Below are 16,838 nucleotides of genomic sequence, written 5' to 3'. Positions count from 1 at the left end.
TTCCTGGGTTGGGACCTGGAGTAGTGGGTGAGTCTGGGTCCCTCCCCTTCCCTCCCCCCTGCTCTGATCACTATAGGATTGGTGGCAGGACCGGGGTGGCCATGAAGGGAAGTGGCTGGAATGGATGGAGTGCAGAACCCCTTAGAAGGGGGGGATCATGGATTGTGACTCAGCCGGAAGGCTGAATCACAAGAAGGAGGGTCCAGTGGAGACAGGACTCTGGGAAAGACACTGCAGAGAGGGGTGTCTGCCTGGTTGAGAGCTGATTCCCCAGATAACCAGCAGGAGGTGCTAAGGTGGTGAGTTGAACTGTGTTACATGGCCTCATAGAGAAGTGAGTGGTAATCAAGAGTAGGGTAATCCATAATGTGAAAACAATAGTTATAGGCAAGGGGATGTAGTGCTGATGGAAGAAGAGACTACACCTACTGAGAAGGCCTACATGGTAGGAGTTGGGGAGAAATTGGGGAACAGGGTTGTTACCGCAGAGAGGAAGCTGGTTGAAGTTGGAATGCATACAGAGGCCACAGAGAAGGTTGACTCTGGAGTTTTGGTAACAGCTGTAGCTGAAACCCAAAAAACAATGCAGACCATGCAGAGGCTGAGGAGAGATATGAAAAAGAATTGCAACAGGCATTCCGGGAGAAGGATTGGTTGCTCCTGGAAGTGTGCCAGCTAAAAAATTATGTTGAAGCAAGGAAGCTTGTGCTCTGGTGAAGACATAGACTGACCTTCCTGGGGGGATGAGGGAGCTCAGAGCAAGGTTTTAGAAGCGGGGGGCATATGTCATGTGTTGGCTAGTCCTTTGAGATGAGCTGGACTCCATCTTACCCATAACTTAGCAGCTATATCTTAACTTCTTTCATGAGTGATAAACTAAGGGCTATTCAGCTAGATGTAATGGAGCCTAATTAGAAAGTCATCCTCCCAACCTGGGGTGAGATGGATTAATTCTCTTGACAGGAAGAGGTGACGGTAGGCCTTAAATAGAGCGCAGAGCTCAGTAGAGGAGAGGAGCAAAGGGTGTTTCCCTTTGGGAGGAGCCTGAGAAAGGCAGGCTAAGAGACTGCTATAAAAGCTCTCCAGACAGAGATGTCTGAGAGGGGAGACCCTGAGGCAAGTGGGGCAAGACACTACTAATAGTTTTTTCAGGAGAAGAGGCTTGAAAGAAAGACTCTGACAAAGAAGGGCAAAGATATTAAAAGCTTTTCAGGCTTAGAGGCCTGGTATAGAAGATCCTGAGCAAGCAGGGTAGACTGTATGGGGGGAGGGGGGATGTTAACCTCTGATAGGATCACCACCGTAAATCCTTTCTATGGGAGGGAGGTTATGTGATAGTGCACAGACCCCTTCGAGGCCCTGAGGTCCCACCACACCCTGCCTAGAGAGAATGCATAGAAGCAGATAATCAGAGCCTAGCAGGCTCAGATAAGAGCGGCAGGTCTTGAGCACAACAGTTCATGGCTTGGACCAGAGGCGTGAGGAAGGAGGCTCTGCTCTGGCCAGAGCCAGATTTTTCTGGCTGATTTTCTGGCCCTGGGGTGGAGGACTTGACAACTATAACACTAAGATAATGGATGAATAGAAAGGGGCTATGTGGAAAAAAAAGCCCAGGGAATAGCAGCAGCAGCAAACTGGAGGCAGCGGTACATAGCTGCTGTTTACAGAGTCTCTTGGTTGGGACTTAGAATAGAGAGCAGACCTGGATTCCCCCACTAGGCTCTGGGAAAGTGGTCTTAGCTCTGATGAGGGGACAAAACTTGTTTAGAAGCCTGAGTGCTAAAGGAACCAGAGATGGGCTGAAGATCCTGGTGAGGGCTGACAGGTTGTTGGACTTTTGTTACCCTGGAAGGATTTTGTTCATTTTTGACTGTGTGACCTGGCTGGAGGGCTGAGCCACTGAGGAACCACCTAATGAGGTCAATAACCTGTAAGGTGGGCCAGGAGCAGGACAAAAGTTGAAATACCACACCCAGCCAAGAGGAGGAACTCAAGAGGCGAAAGCCCCATTAAAGGAGACTTTAAGCCTTTGCAGACTGAGGTATGCCTCATGTGTTTCTTCACTGACCCTTGTGGGAAGAAAGCTAAAGGATCCATATGTTACCTAAATCCGAGGGGCTAAACTGAAGGGGACTAACTCTGAATATTGATTGGTTATTTGATGTGGAAGCTATTTAAGACTGCATTTTGCTTGGGAGTTTAGCCTCTCCCCATTAGAGTCAGAAGTTAATAAAGTTGCAACTGTCTGCTTTAAACACCATACCTGTGTGTCTTTGTTTCATTCTCCTGCATGTCCTGATTAAAAACAAAAAATTGTATGCTCCAGGTTGCTGTTTAGTCTAGTCCAATCAGAGCGAACTCAGCTAGCTGTAAACTGACTTGCCTGTTACAAGCAATAGGCATCACACAGAAGAGATGTATATTTAAAAAAAAAAAGACATAGCAAGCTAATGCAATTCAGAGTCTTTGTTAGTTGTAGAAACAAAATATAAGTAAATGAGCTCAGTTATTTGCATTTGCTAGTCTGTGGTACTGCCTGCAAACAAAATAACAATGGCAATTTGCACCTGATCAATACTTTAAACATCAGCTACCAATTTCTTGATTTTTGATTAACTAATTATGTAGAGGAGCTCTGGGAGGAATGTTATTTGAGAATTTAGGCTTCACAATCCATTCATTTCATGAGCACACGAGCCCCCTAGACATCAGCAGAGTGTTAAATTAAATGTTTTTTCTTTATTGCCCACCTGTTGATTTGTGGCCTCAGACAAAATGTCAAAATATAGCTAAATCCCTGCAGTTAGCTCCAGTGCCAAATTATCAAAGTTTAGAACTAGTCTTCTAAAAATATTTATTTTCAAATCTTTCTATACATAGTGACCAAAATAGTGAATAAGCAAAAGTGGTTTTCGAATAGTGTCACATAGATTTTAATTAACTGAAATTCTCTATAAAGTATTTGTATTACTCAATGAGAAAGTTTTGTATTACTCAATGAGAAACACCACAATTAAGCTGAGATATCCTTTCAGCTTTGGGATGTCTTGTATAATATTCCAACTATTTGCAACTATAAAATATGTATTTCAACGGGTTACCTCCACTTCCATGTGCTAAAAGACAGATGGCCTTATTTTGTTATTCTTTACAAATTTTGCAGAGGAAATTAAGATGGGCTGTTACCATTAGGAAATACCCCATATTCACAATCACACTAGACAGCTTAGTCACAAAAACACATTTAAAAACAAACCAAAAAACAGCCAATAGTAAAATAAACCAAATCCAATTCCTACTAAGTGCAGTGGGGCGATATAGGAAAAAATATTTCCAATAAGCACACTTTTTATAATTTTAGGATACAGTTGTATAACATGGTCTTTGGAACCATATAAGTAGGCTGTAAGGATAGATTTTTAATCCGTGAATGTCCATTTCACTGAACACACACAAACTAATACATCCATTTCCATGGATAAGCAACATTTACAGTAAGGCAAAGTAAGAAAATGCTGCTTAAGAACCTATTAGAGTTTGATTTAAGAATATTTATTTTGTAAACTTTGACGTGATGGTGAGAGTTTGTGTTCTAACAATCATAAACTGAAAAAGTTAAAGTTAGCAATCTGTGTCCACTGTCATTAAATTGTGTGACCCTCATAATTTCCAACTATGAAAATATAAATGGATACAAATGCTTAAAATTCATAATTTGGTATAACTGTAAAAATATAAATAAAAATAAATGCTTAAAATAAACATAGATACTATCTGTCAAAATAAAATTAAAAAAAATCAAATTCTACCAAGCCTACATATAAGAAGATGGCTTGTAACTGGAAAACAAGTAACTTATTACTAGAAAATTCCAGATGGATTTTAGTTTTTGATGTGTCTACAAAGTTCTTCTTAATTAATATTACAACATGGGCTATTAAATCCTTCCTTCCTCCCCTTTTGAGAAAGCACCCACTTTAGGGAGAGGGGTACTTGTGGAGGAAAAAATAAATATCATCACCCTTCTATAGATCCATCTAGGGAATCAGTAATATAATACTGTTAATAACTGGATCTAAAGAAGAGTGCTGATATGTAGAATTCAGTGTTACAGAATTGCTACTATTACAAAATTCTGGTTGATATTTTGTGATGCCCAGTGGGGTTGGATATTTGAATTCCAGCTCATGGTTAATGCACATTTCAAGTCCTGAGACCTACAAAGATGTACAATGAAACTCTATACCATCCTTATTATAAAAAGACATGAGGCTTATATAATCAAGTTTTCAAATAGTTGAAGTCATAAGGCAAAGACCAGAAAGTCATTGCATGTTCATCACAGTTGGTGAACAGTGCCCTTGAGAACTGAGGTGTTGTTTCAAATGATGAGTTAACTAGCAATGGAGATCACACATTTATTTTAGTGATCACAAAGAGAAGTGAAGCTAGTTAAAATCTTTCTGCACCTCACAGAAAACAAATGGATTTAGTGAAATTTAGCCCTCCCACATGCTTATAAAAGCAACAAAAGACTGTAAATAAGACACTGTTGGGTTGAGCACCCCACACCAGCCCTGTTAGGTTTAATGAGAGTCTGAGGTCAATTAGGTTACTTGAGTCCTGTGGGAGGGAGTGCCACTGTTAATTAAGAGCAAAGCCCAGCTGGGGAAAGGCTGGGACAGCACTATAAAGCCAGGATGCTGAAAGCAGAAGAGGACTACTACTATGGAAGGATCACATTGAAAATATTGTAGGTAAATGTAATGATAAAAATAATCTACTTAAATATTTCTGGAACCATCTGCGGCATGGATAGGAAAGCACTGGTATTGCTTGATAGAGTATTAATAAGACTGATTACTGATTTTATGGATGACAAATGTTTACTTCAACATCAAAAACCAACCTAAGGAAACTAGTCTCCATCCAAGTCCAGATATTACACATTGTATATGGTGCCTCCATCACAATCCCTCTGTGTGTATTGCAGATAGCAGCTGGTAAAATGCCTGCAGCATCAAGAATGAAATTACTAGACTTAATCTTTTGAGCAAAACTCATAAGGAACAGGGAAGATGGAAACATTAAACAAATATATGAAGAATGCTGGGAATTCAGTGGATAACTTTGGGGGAAAAACCCCAAATACCTCATGTTAGTAGGATTACAGTATGGAAAAAGAACTAAGAAAAAAACATATAGCTATGGGACAATACCTTATAGGTGGAAAATCACTCCTTTCTCCCTATATGTATGTAAACCTATACAATGCAATTAAAATGGGAAAAGGAGAGCTAAATATATTAAATAAAGCAAATTGACATATATGTGATAAATGGGACAAACATTTCCAAGTATTTATGCAGGGATCTAAAGATGAGAAAACCGGAAAAGTGGGGACAGCATTCTCTCCCAACAGTTGGAATAAAGAAATGCATTAAACTATTACGTTTTGTAGCTGTTATGATGGCCAAACTAGCAGGGATAATGTTGGTGTTATATTTGATACTTGGTGTGCAACCTACCTCCATTGTCATTTTGTCGGATTAATTGTCAGGACTACTGGATATCAAAAATGGGAATTCAGATAGCAGAAATTATACAGTTCATGAAATATTGATACTACAACAGAATTGGCAGAGATGGGTGTAAACACTGAAACAGCATGAATCTCACTGCATATGGGGATACCAGGAAATAAGGTGGCTGACAAAATAAAAAAAAAATTGTAAAATGAAAAATGTTCATAGAGATCCCTCTAAGTCAGTGTTTCTCAAATAGTGTTCCGCGGAACCCCTCCGTGGGCTGAGTTGAAGGGTTCCGCGAAAAAGCGGAACTACACCGCCAAAATCAACACAAATCGCGCGCCATCGAACAGCTGTCAGCACGCCGCGGAACAGCTGTGAGCGCGCCGTGGAACAGCTGACGGTGCCGCCGAAAAGCCGTGAGCGCGCCGCCGAACAGCAGATGGCGCCGCCGAACTGATGTGATTGCACCGCTGAACAGCTGATCGCGCTGCAGAAAACTGCTTACAGAGCGCGCCGCCGAAACCAGCCTACACCGCGCTGCCGAAAAGGGGAAGATTTCCTGGACTTGTCAGCGGAGGGTATTGCATGGCTGCGCAAGGGTGCCGCGGTGAAATATAATTGAGAAACACTGCTCTAAGGAAATAGGAGTTAAAAAACTTAATTAAAATGAACTAAGAGAGGAGTGGCAGGAAGAATGGACAAAAGAAACAAGGAGGAAAAGATTTCATGAAGTATGCCCTAGAATAAAAAATACTGCAAAAACCTTAGAGACAGAGTGAAGTAGTGCCACTTCGGATACTACCAGACAATGGCTTAAATGGTAATGTGGCTTTAATTAACAAACAAAGATAGGCTGTGTGAGACATGCAAAGTCAAAGAAATGGTTGATCACATCCTCTGAGACTGTAAAGCGTGCAACACTGATAGGCGGATTTTGTATGACAAATTCAGACACCTGAAAGTGACAAAGTTTACACTAAAATACCTGGTAAAAGCATCAGGAAAATGAGGCACCATTAAGACAGCAATATTACAATTTAAAAAAAATACTAGATAAAGTGTGAGACTGTAGTTATATATCATGAAATCCACTACTTGGCAGTTATAGACTCAGAATGTGAGTCCATGGTGCCATAAAATATAAGAAGAAGAAGAGGGCTGGAGAGGAACATCAGGGACAAGGAGGATATCCAGGTGGAAAGGAAGCCATGAGATCCTACCCTGGAGTAAAGAGTCTAGCAAGAGGCTAGGAGTGGATAAAGTAACTATGGAGAATAAAGTAGGCCCTTTCGTAAACCCAGAAAGCGACAAGGGGAGAGAGGAAGTCTGCGCAGGGAAACAGTATCAGGAATGGGGACTGAGTAGATCTGGATTGCTGGTTATAGAGTTCCTGGGCCAGAACCAGGTGTAGCGGTGTAGGCCTGGGTTCTTGGGCCAGCCAATTGGATGTTAGCACCAAGCCTGAACTGGAGCTGAATATCATCTGCAGAAGGCATTTGAACAGTGGTCCTATAAGATTTAGTAACCCTGAAAGAGGTGAACTAAAGAGTGACCTGGCCATAGCGCAAGTTACCAGAAGAAAGACAAGCAATGAGCAGCAGCAAAGGGGCACCCCATGCAGTGAAAGCTGCATTCCCGGACCTGTAACCGCTGTGGTGATAAGTTGCAGCCATGTTAAAGAAACACGTTCACTTGATATTGCCAAGTTGCAATATCAGGTTTAAACATTCTATTTTAAAAGATAAAATGTCAAACGCTTCCTGGTTACAGTGTATCCATGGAAATATAAAAAAGAGGAGGTAGCAGATAGTTCAGTGGCATCTGCTACTTCAGTTAGTATGAAGGCTTGATATTTGTGCCAAACTGTTTTCTCATCTGATCACAAGTAGACTGAAGAAGTTTACATACTGTGAACATTTTGTTTAATTAGATGTGCCTCTCCTTTCCATGAGGACACTGTTATAGGGCATAACATCATGTTGCCTTTCTGAAAATATGGCAGGTTTACAACACTTTACATTGGTCCACTGTAATAATTTAAAGTTGGCTTAAGAGCATCAGAATGGTCAGACTGGTCACATCAAGAGTCCAGGTAGCCCAGAATGCTGTCTTCTGACAGGACTCATGCCAGTATCTTTAGAGAGAATGAACAGAACAGGGCAATGATCAAGTGATCCATCCCCAGTTGTCCAATCTCAGCTTCTAACACTCAGAGCATGGGGTTGTGTCCCTGACCATCTTGGCTAATAGCCGTTGATGGACCTATCCTCCATGAACTTACTTAATTCTTTTTTGAACCCAGTTATACTTTTGGCCTTCACAACATCTCCTGGCAGTGAGTTGCACAGGATGACCATGCATTGTATGAAGAAGTACTTCTAGACTTCTTGCACTAACCTGTGCCTTATTATTTTGACAAACCAAAGAAACAAACACCAGAACCTTGCCAACACTTTGAAAAGGCAATCATTTGTTTTCAGCTAAGAAAGCACCTATCATTTGCTATTAGAGAGACAGGGTAGATAAGGCAATATTTTTATTGGTCCAACTTCTATTGGTGAGTGAGACAAGCTTTCGTGCTTACACAGAGCTCTTTTTGAGGACCAATAAAAGCTATTACTTCTTCCATCTTGTCTTTCTAATATCCTGGGCCAATATAATTTGCTGTGTTTGTTTTCTCAGCTCACATTACACAAATACAAATTTGCTCAGCACAGCAGCAAGGTTCCTGTAGTAACCATGATCTTCTCAACTAACCCAAAAGTCAACCTTAGCAAGAGAGGTTGGTCATTCAAAATTAAATAGGCTGCCAACATATTAAACCTTAGTTTGATTGGACTGCCTCAGTGCTAGTAGTGGTCTCCTTTCCTCATCTAAAAATGTTAGTGTTTTGAGCACAAGTATGTGATACCTTTTTCTTTCTCTACCAAATTACTGTTTATTATATGATATTATTAAAGAGCTAACACATGTTGACGGAAAAATTGATAAGAAGTTTTTATTACCTCTTAGCTCAAAGAAAGAACACTATCTTTTATACCAGTGTAAATGGAAATGCTTGGATATAGTTCCTCCCACTAGCAGGTGGAGACAGAACAACTCCATGTTTTGTCTGTCATTCCTCCTTACAGTGAAGGGATTTACTGGTTTACTGAAACTTCTAAAGCAAAACTGTTTATTACTCTGTTTTATTGCCTTTTCTAGGGCACCCCTCACCATGATATTTGCATGCCTTACATCATGAAGATAACTTCATTCCTACTTCCTTTGAATTAGGATCATATTACCACCACTTTACAGATGGGGAAGTGAAACACAGGCTGTTTAAAATGACATTCCCAAGGTCAAATAGAAAATCTATGGCAGAGCTGAGAATCAAATCCACACATTCGGAAATCTGTTCCTTAACCACAAGACCAACCTTTTTCTTCTCTATCCAAAACTATGTCAATCTTTACAAAACCAAGGTGCAACCATCATCTTAAACCTGAAAATACAATTTTTTACAAGGATATGATGCTAATTAGTTCTGGGATGGCGATTGAATTGGCACATGGATCATAAGGAAAATTTATCTTTTCTTCAATCTTCTATGTCAGAAGGATCAGCAACTGATGGGTGCTGGAGGCACCCAGTTACCAAGAACTGGATCCTCTGATGAAATCTATGCTGCTTGACAAAGATGTGCACTAAGGCCAGGATTGATTTCCATTAATGAGGCATCTCTGCTCTCTCTCTCCCCCTTCCCTCCTCCCCATTAAGATCCCATAAATCTGAGTGAAAGTATTTCAAATTCATCTGGGACTGAATGGTGTCATACATTTCAAATGGCACAGACAGGAGGGATGGTATATAGTAAGGAGCACACCACCAGACTGCATAAGGTTTTAAACAGATGGGGAAATGGGCAGAAAGTTGAAGCATGAAATTTAATGCTATTAAGTGGAAAAAATATTCTGGCATCATTGTCAGTTCACCATGCTATTTAGCAGAAAAGGAGGAAGACTAAAAATAAACTACTGTGTATATATAGTAGGCTATAAAATCTGTTAAGAACGAAGATCCTGCATCAAGATTGCTTCTGACAAAATATGAAAAAATAAAATAAGACCATTAAAGAAGGTGGATGCTTTCAAAAAACCTCTGACTAATTTTTATGAAGCAGTAAAAATTCTCACAGCAGCTTCATATTTGCATGTGAACTATGACCAGTCACTTGCTCTGAAAACAATGCGAAGATAAATTTACAATTTAGCCAGTATTCTGTGTGGCTTAATACAAATGAATCAAACACTATACAATAAATTGCATGGACTGTTAATTTTTAGTTCTGGTGGTGTAAATCACAGTTGGGATCACATTACAGATAGGTATACTAGCAGGCTGAAACAAAAAGTAAAACAAAAAGTCAGATCTTGTTGTAAGTATCCAAGCTTCAATAGAGTGAGAAACACAGTAAAGAGATGGAAAGTGGCAGCAGAAAGAAAAGGCTTATCTTATTGCCTGAAATAAAGACATATGTAGCAATGGTGAAACCACCTGTGTAACCCATCTATACAGTCAGAGATTGCAGCAGAATGAAATTTTTCAATCTGAGTTCCACAGGGTGACCAAGAATGCTGTGGGAAAGCTCCCAGAGAAACTGAGAAAAAAAGGGTAGTTATTACCATTTGGATCCAGATCAACCTGTTCTGTCATAGGAAAACAAAATAATGTTGCTCTCTTCTTGTGGGTCATTTATGGATTTTGATTTCAGAGCAATATCCGAAACATATTCTGTTCATGATCTGAGGCAGATAGTGCATGTCATGAAACAAAATAATTTTACATTTCTGCTAGATTATCTCAGCTATTGTGGTGATTCCCATTTATACTCACGTTCATGAGTCTTTAAAATCCAATATGCTTTGAGTTTCAAAATAAACAGCAAATACGTTTAATGATTCTGTGGATTTATTGTAGGTGGACAGCTTCATGACTCCCATAGACCCCCTAACACCTTCTATACATATCTCCATAAAATATCTTACTTAAAGTCCTTCCTCTAGACCTGTGATTGGGTATCCTGGAGACAAAAAGCCAGGGGTAAGAGCCCAGGAGTGTATGTATGAAGGCTGGATTGCAGAAACATGTGGAAAAACCAGGATAGATGCCTAAGAGACAAGGCAGTAGGAAGTAACCCTGAAAGAAGAGTAACAGAAAGTTTGAGCTTGCAAAGGACATAATTTAGGGCCTCATGGCTGGACACTGATGAAGAGAAAGCAAGGATCTTCCACATTTCAGTAGTGTTACCTGGTGCTGTCCTGAGATCTCTGCAACCAAGAGGAGAAAGACTATTTGTAGAGCCTTGACAGAAAAAGGGCTGATCCAAGGGGAGATGGTTGAAGTCACACAGACCTTATAGAGAGGGCTGAGGTGCATAGAGGGGAAAGGACTTTGTGGAGTTCCTGCATGGATGGATGAAAGTTTGGAAATGTTTTGAGTTTTTTTGGATTTTTGTTTACCCGAGAAGGGGAGAAGACTTTTAAGTTCAGCTGGAGGGCTAACCTAGCCCAGCACCAAGGGGAAACTGAGGCATAGCAAGGGGAAAGTAAGGAAGTGGCTGAACCGAATGCTGAAGAAAAGAGCCACTGCTAGAGCACCCCAAAACATTTTTAATTTATATTTCAGGTGAGGATTAGGTAAATGCTGATTGTATTTGAACCAGTTCTTCAGTTAACCTTAAGAAGTAAATATTAAATTACAGAGAGCAAGTGAATGAAAAAGAGTTCAAATGGGCAGCAACAGCTGAAGTGAGAACAAAGAAAGTGTGGAAGGAGGACGTGAGTGAGCAAGGTTCAAAAAGAAGGGGAAAGAGTGAGGGGATAAGGTATGTATATGTATTTAAGACAGGTCCTCAAGGTCCTACCACATCAGATTTCACTTGGAGATGCCAAAAAGGAACTATTGACCACTATTTTTGTGTGCAAAGTGATCTGTTACTGTGCCTCTATTAGGCTTCCATTAGAGAACTTTCTCTGATGAGCTCAGAAACAAGTCATTAAGGCGGCCATGAGTAAATGTCTCATTAATAATCTTACTACTTTGTTTTTCTTGGTTGGTTCATTAAGTTCATGCATGAATAAAGTCGCTGTTCCTACAGATAATGTGCATGCTTTTTACACTGACGCCTTTTAAAAATGGTAACGCATGAACTCAGTGAAATGTTATACATTTTTAAAATCTTTCTTTAACCAATAAAAACTATTTGTCTACAGGTTTTTCTTCAACTATTATCTTTATTGATCATATTTATTTTCAGTTTAAAATGAATTATACGGTCTATGATCAAAGCATCCTTCTTCCTTCCAAACCCATCTCTTCCTCTCCATACTTCTTATTTGTATTGTGGTTCCATTGTGCTAAGGATTGGAGCCCTGTTGTGCTAGGTGCTGTATAGACAAAGAACACAATCCCCGCCATAATGAGTTTACAATGTAATATGAAACAAAATGCAACAAGAGAACATGACACAATTTTATATGTAGTTCAACAGTCAAGAGAAATTGGACCAAACTCAATTCACTGGAGTCTGATCCTTACATCGGGGCTGAATTTGGCTCATACTATTTATGAATTTAAATAGGATCGCGTATAAACACATTTGAACACACACAAAACTTTATATCACATTCTTAGTCACATTCTTAATCACTTTATATCGCATTTATGTCACATTCTTAGGCAGATATCCTCATTTCTACTAAGCTTTGGTCATATGAGGCACTTTTTGAATTTGTTAGGAGAAACAGCCATTTAATGGTGTTTAGGGACAGACTGTGGTTGGCTCTTACATAGGTGGACATGTGGAGGAGGGGAGAGCACTAATAAGAACCTTTTCCTCCTCAGACAGTCCACATACACGAGAGTGTCATTTGCTATGAGGTAAGGGAGGCAGCTGCCCCCCAACCTTGGTTTCCCTCTCCCACCCCCAACTTATCAAAGGTCTATATGCTCCATTATGTCTCCCACTCTTTGCCTCTCCCAGGCTTTGCAGGATATAATAGAACCGTGATGTCTTAAATGCTGACACAACTTTGCACCCCATAATTTTTCTGAAATGACACCCCTGCTGCTCTTAAGGGCCAGTCACAGTTGCAATCCCTTCACTCAGAGCAGCACAGGGTCTGCTTCTGCAATTCAACCCAAGGAAAGGTGGCAGGGTTATTCCAGTTCCCCCTTACCTCACACTGGACCATGGAACATACTGAATACACGGCTTCCAACCATTTATATGTGGTAAAATTTTCTAAAGTGCCAAAGGGTATGTCTTCACTGACAGCGGCAAAGTCACCACTGTCAGATCGACCTTTCTGGATTGATTGAGCAGTCAGTGAAGACCCGCTCAATCGATCCAGAAGTTGACACTGTAAAACCACCTCCTCAAGTGATATTCCAGACGGTGCAGTGCAGTGAAGACGCTGTGCAGAAGTGAAGCACAGCAGTCGACGGGAGTTATGCAAGCTATGCAGAGTAGCTTGCGTAATTCCTGTTGACTGCCGCTGAATCGCCAGGTAAGTGTAGACCAGGCCTCAGTGACTTAATCCCACTGAGTTTCAATGTGATTTAGGCTCCTAAGTCACTTCAGGGCTTTTGAAAAAGTTACCCTTTGTTCTTTTATGAGTTTTATAAACAGTCTTTAATACTGGAAGGCAATAATCTTTCACATGGTTTGGAGTCTAAATTAAAAAAAAAAAAAACCCTGTGAGAATGTGTGTATCAAGACTTGGTCTCATCATTATCTCAGCCAGTCTTGCTATCTTGACTTTTCAGCCCTCATGTTCATTTAATGCAGTTGGAGTATGAGACAAAATGTAGTGTTCTGATTTTCTAATTTACCAGTTCACCAGCGCAGACTTCATAGACTCAGTGGCTTCAAAGTAATGGAGTGGAATTCAATATATATCGTATCTTCCCTTAAAAGAAATATAAATAGCATGAAAAACGTATTTCTTTCTGCTTTTGATGAGCAGATTTCAAATCCCCCTCACTAATAGAGAAGGCTTCAGTCTGTGTAGTGTGATGCAATACACTGTGTACTGAGGCCCATCAGTTTCAAAACAAATGTACATCAAGGTATGCATCTTTACGGATTGAAAATTAAGTAAAAAATGTAAAAAAAATAAGGTAATAATAACAAAAGGCAATGTATTGACAAGTAGGCTCAGGAAACATCCTGTTGGTGGGTGCTGCAGGGACAAATGTTAGGTATCCATTTGGTTAAGTATTAAGAAGAGGGGATAAGCAGCACTTTAACTGGATCTCCATATAATACCAGATTGGGAAGTGATACAGACAGTAATGAGTGCAGAAAACAATACAAAAGGGTTATAATGATGGGCAATCAATTACAAAATGAAAGGGCTACTTGATCCAGCCAAGTTCTGCCTGCTGGACGCGATGCACCATTTTCTCTCAGTTCCACTAATTGCCAGGGTAGCCAGTGAGATAAGACTGTCAAGAAACAGGCCCTATGCTGACTCATTTTTCCTCCAGACTCTTTTGGGATCTCATCCATCACAGTCCCTTCATTGTGACTTAGGCTCCTAAGTCGCTTAAGTTGCTCTAGAAAAAAGTTACCCTTTGTACTTTCATGAATTTTTAAAGCTTCCATTAATCCTGGGGGAAAATACAATTTAATGTTGTTACAGTCTAAATTAAAACAAATCTCTATACAGCATCTTAGGACATGGGCTTGGCCTCATCAATATCTCGGCCATTCTTGCTATCTCAGCTTTTCAGCTCTAGAGTTAATTTAATGAATATGGAGTATGAGACTAAAAGGAGTGTTCTGATCAGCACAGGGCAGAGGATATCCAGAGACAGCAATCTGCTTACCCCATCAGTTCTGCTAAGGCTCCTTTCTGTTTCTTTGGCCCGTGGGGCTTGCTCCTCACTGGAATTTCTTTCTCTCTCAAGACCACATGATTAGGGGAGAGGAGGTACCACATGGGCACTAGTGCTCCTAGAGGAGGGGTGTCACCCCTGCATAATTCTGGATCCAGAGGCATGACATGGTCGTGGCTGGGCCCCATATTTCCCCCTTCTCCTGAGTGCTGCAGTACCTGCTGGGGGCTAGCTTCTGAGTGGCTTTGCAAATGAACATCTTCCTCTCTGGAGTGGACTATTTAGTATCCAGTCTTTCTTTCTACATTACTTTTAAGAGGCCTTGGACTGGAGGGAGCTGTGAGGGAAGAATCTGCTGATTTCAGGGAGAAGTGAATTGAGTCCCCCAGATCTTCAACTTCATCTTGAAGGAAAAGGCAACCAGAATCACAGAACTAAGACTGGTCTGAGATGCATTGAGAGAGCTCTCCTTCCTGCTCTGATGACTATTTTTGGCAGCTGTACGACACTTGATGAAGCTGGCTTGGATTTCATTTTACTGGTGGCTTTTTCGTTTTGGAGATGAGGTTGAGAAAACAGATGGTCTGAAACATCAAGCATGAATTTGGCTCTAGGGATATGTAAGACTTGTCTCGAAATTTCAGAGGCCTAAGCTTTTATCATAACATTTACAGTACTATCTGCTTCATTCTGACCAGAAATACCAGAGATGAAATCCTGGTCCCATTGAAGTCAATGGTAAAACTCCAATGATGTCAATGGATCCAGGATTTCACCCCAGAAGAATAAACTTTATTGAGATAAGCAAACATTTTTGAATGGAACAGGGAAGTGTAGACTCTAGAGAAGTACATGGAAATAAATAGGAAGTTAAATATAATGTTAACCAACCTCTAGTTCACCACAACTCTAGGGGTATGTCTTCACTGACATACAAATTTGCCACCATCAGATTGATCTATCTGGATTGATTGAGCGGACAGTGAAGGCCTACTCAATCGATCTGGAAGTCAACGCATTAAAACCACTCGAGTAGCGCTGCATCAACAGGAACACATTTCCCATTGGCGCGGTGCAGGAAGTTGCTGCATAGAAGAGGTGTTACGAAGTCGACGGGAGTTACGCAAGCTACTCTGTGTAGCTTGCATAACTCCCGTCGACTGCCACCGAATTTCAAAGTAAGTGTAGACCTGGCCTAGGTTAAGTGAGAATCATTTATGCCTCATGGTGTTATAGGAGAAGAGTGCAGAGTGATCCTAAGCCTAAGAAGGCAAAATTAACGTCCTGTAGAGATCCCAAGCTCTGCAGATTTAAAGCTCCTTATTTTGGATGTCTCCTGAGTCTTTGGGATAATCATGGTTTACCACAAGGTTTAGTTCTATTTCACTTTCAACTTTGGACAAAGGTTTGAATTGTTTTTTATTTATATAAATCCAGTCTAGTATCCTTAGAATAAACTCCGAAGTACGGGCAAGAATTGCTTAGTGTGGTCCAAAGTGTGTTATAATAGGATGAAAATAGGCAAAGGAAAAGTTAGACTGGAATAATTAGTTAGAGTGAGATCTTCTAGATTATTAAATAGTCTATTTTATGGAATCTCAATCGCTCAAACAATTCAAAATCAGAATTGGTAAGGTATTCAAGAATATGTTGTAGGGTGTGCAGTAGCAAGGGATGGACAGTACAACCTGACATTTCTTCCATCTCCACTTTATTTACATTTCTGAGGAGTGGATGGTAAGTTAAAACACACCATTTCCATAACATCATAGTAGCCAAAATAATGGTTCAAATCGTCCTCACTTTATCTCATGAATAGTCTTATTGGCACCATTTGGTCTACTTGCATGAGTAAAGTAAGCAGGTTTTTGCTCAACTTATCTATTTAACTGTGTAATCTGATTTTTGGTAAATGATTCCATGTATTTTCAAGTGCTTCTAATTATAATAAGAGTAGATGATGTCAGCAAATCAGAATCCTTTAGTACTCAGTAGTGAAATCTATGTCCCCATTTTTTCTTAATCTTAAAAAATATTTGCTTTAAACACTACTCAAGAACTTATATCTTCCACTTACTAACATCAATATCTGCAATGCTTGCAATATCAGAGTGAGAATAATAGCACTGTGCTACTCACCAGTAATCTAGTTCACTTAATGTTTGGTCTTCCACCTTAATGTTTATTTTCTAGAAGACCGCTCATTATTATATAAAACAATGAAATGGGACTGTTATTGTTTAATGAAAGTACCCTTAAATTATCATTAGTGGTGTGTTTTCTAAGGATAAATCATGAGGTCTTTGATGTCAAGTTCAAAAATTGTGTCTCGTAAACTAGACTTAATTAGATGGTTGCTTCTGTCTAATTCAAGACCAAATGTATTTATAGCACTTTGTTTGCAGTGCTGTTGTAACCATA

This window comes from Emydura macquarii, unplaced genomic scaffold (assembly GCF_026122565.2).
Source record: "Emydura macquarii macquarii isolate MOO-44397 ecotype Brisbane River unplaced genomic scaffold, CSIRO-AGI_Emac_v2 contig_1477, whole genome shotgun sequence".
Lineage (NCBI taxonomy): Eukaryota > Metazoa > Chordata > Testudines > Chelidae > Emydura > Emydura macquarii.
The sequence above is the reverse complement of the archived record's forward strand: the minus strand, read 5'-3'. Positions refer to the sequence as shown.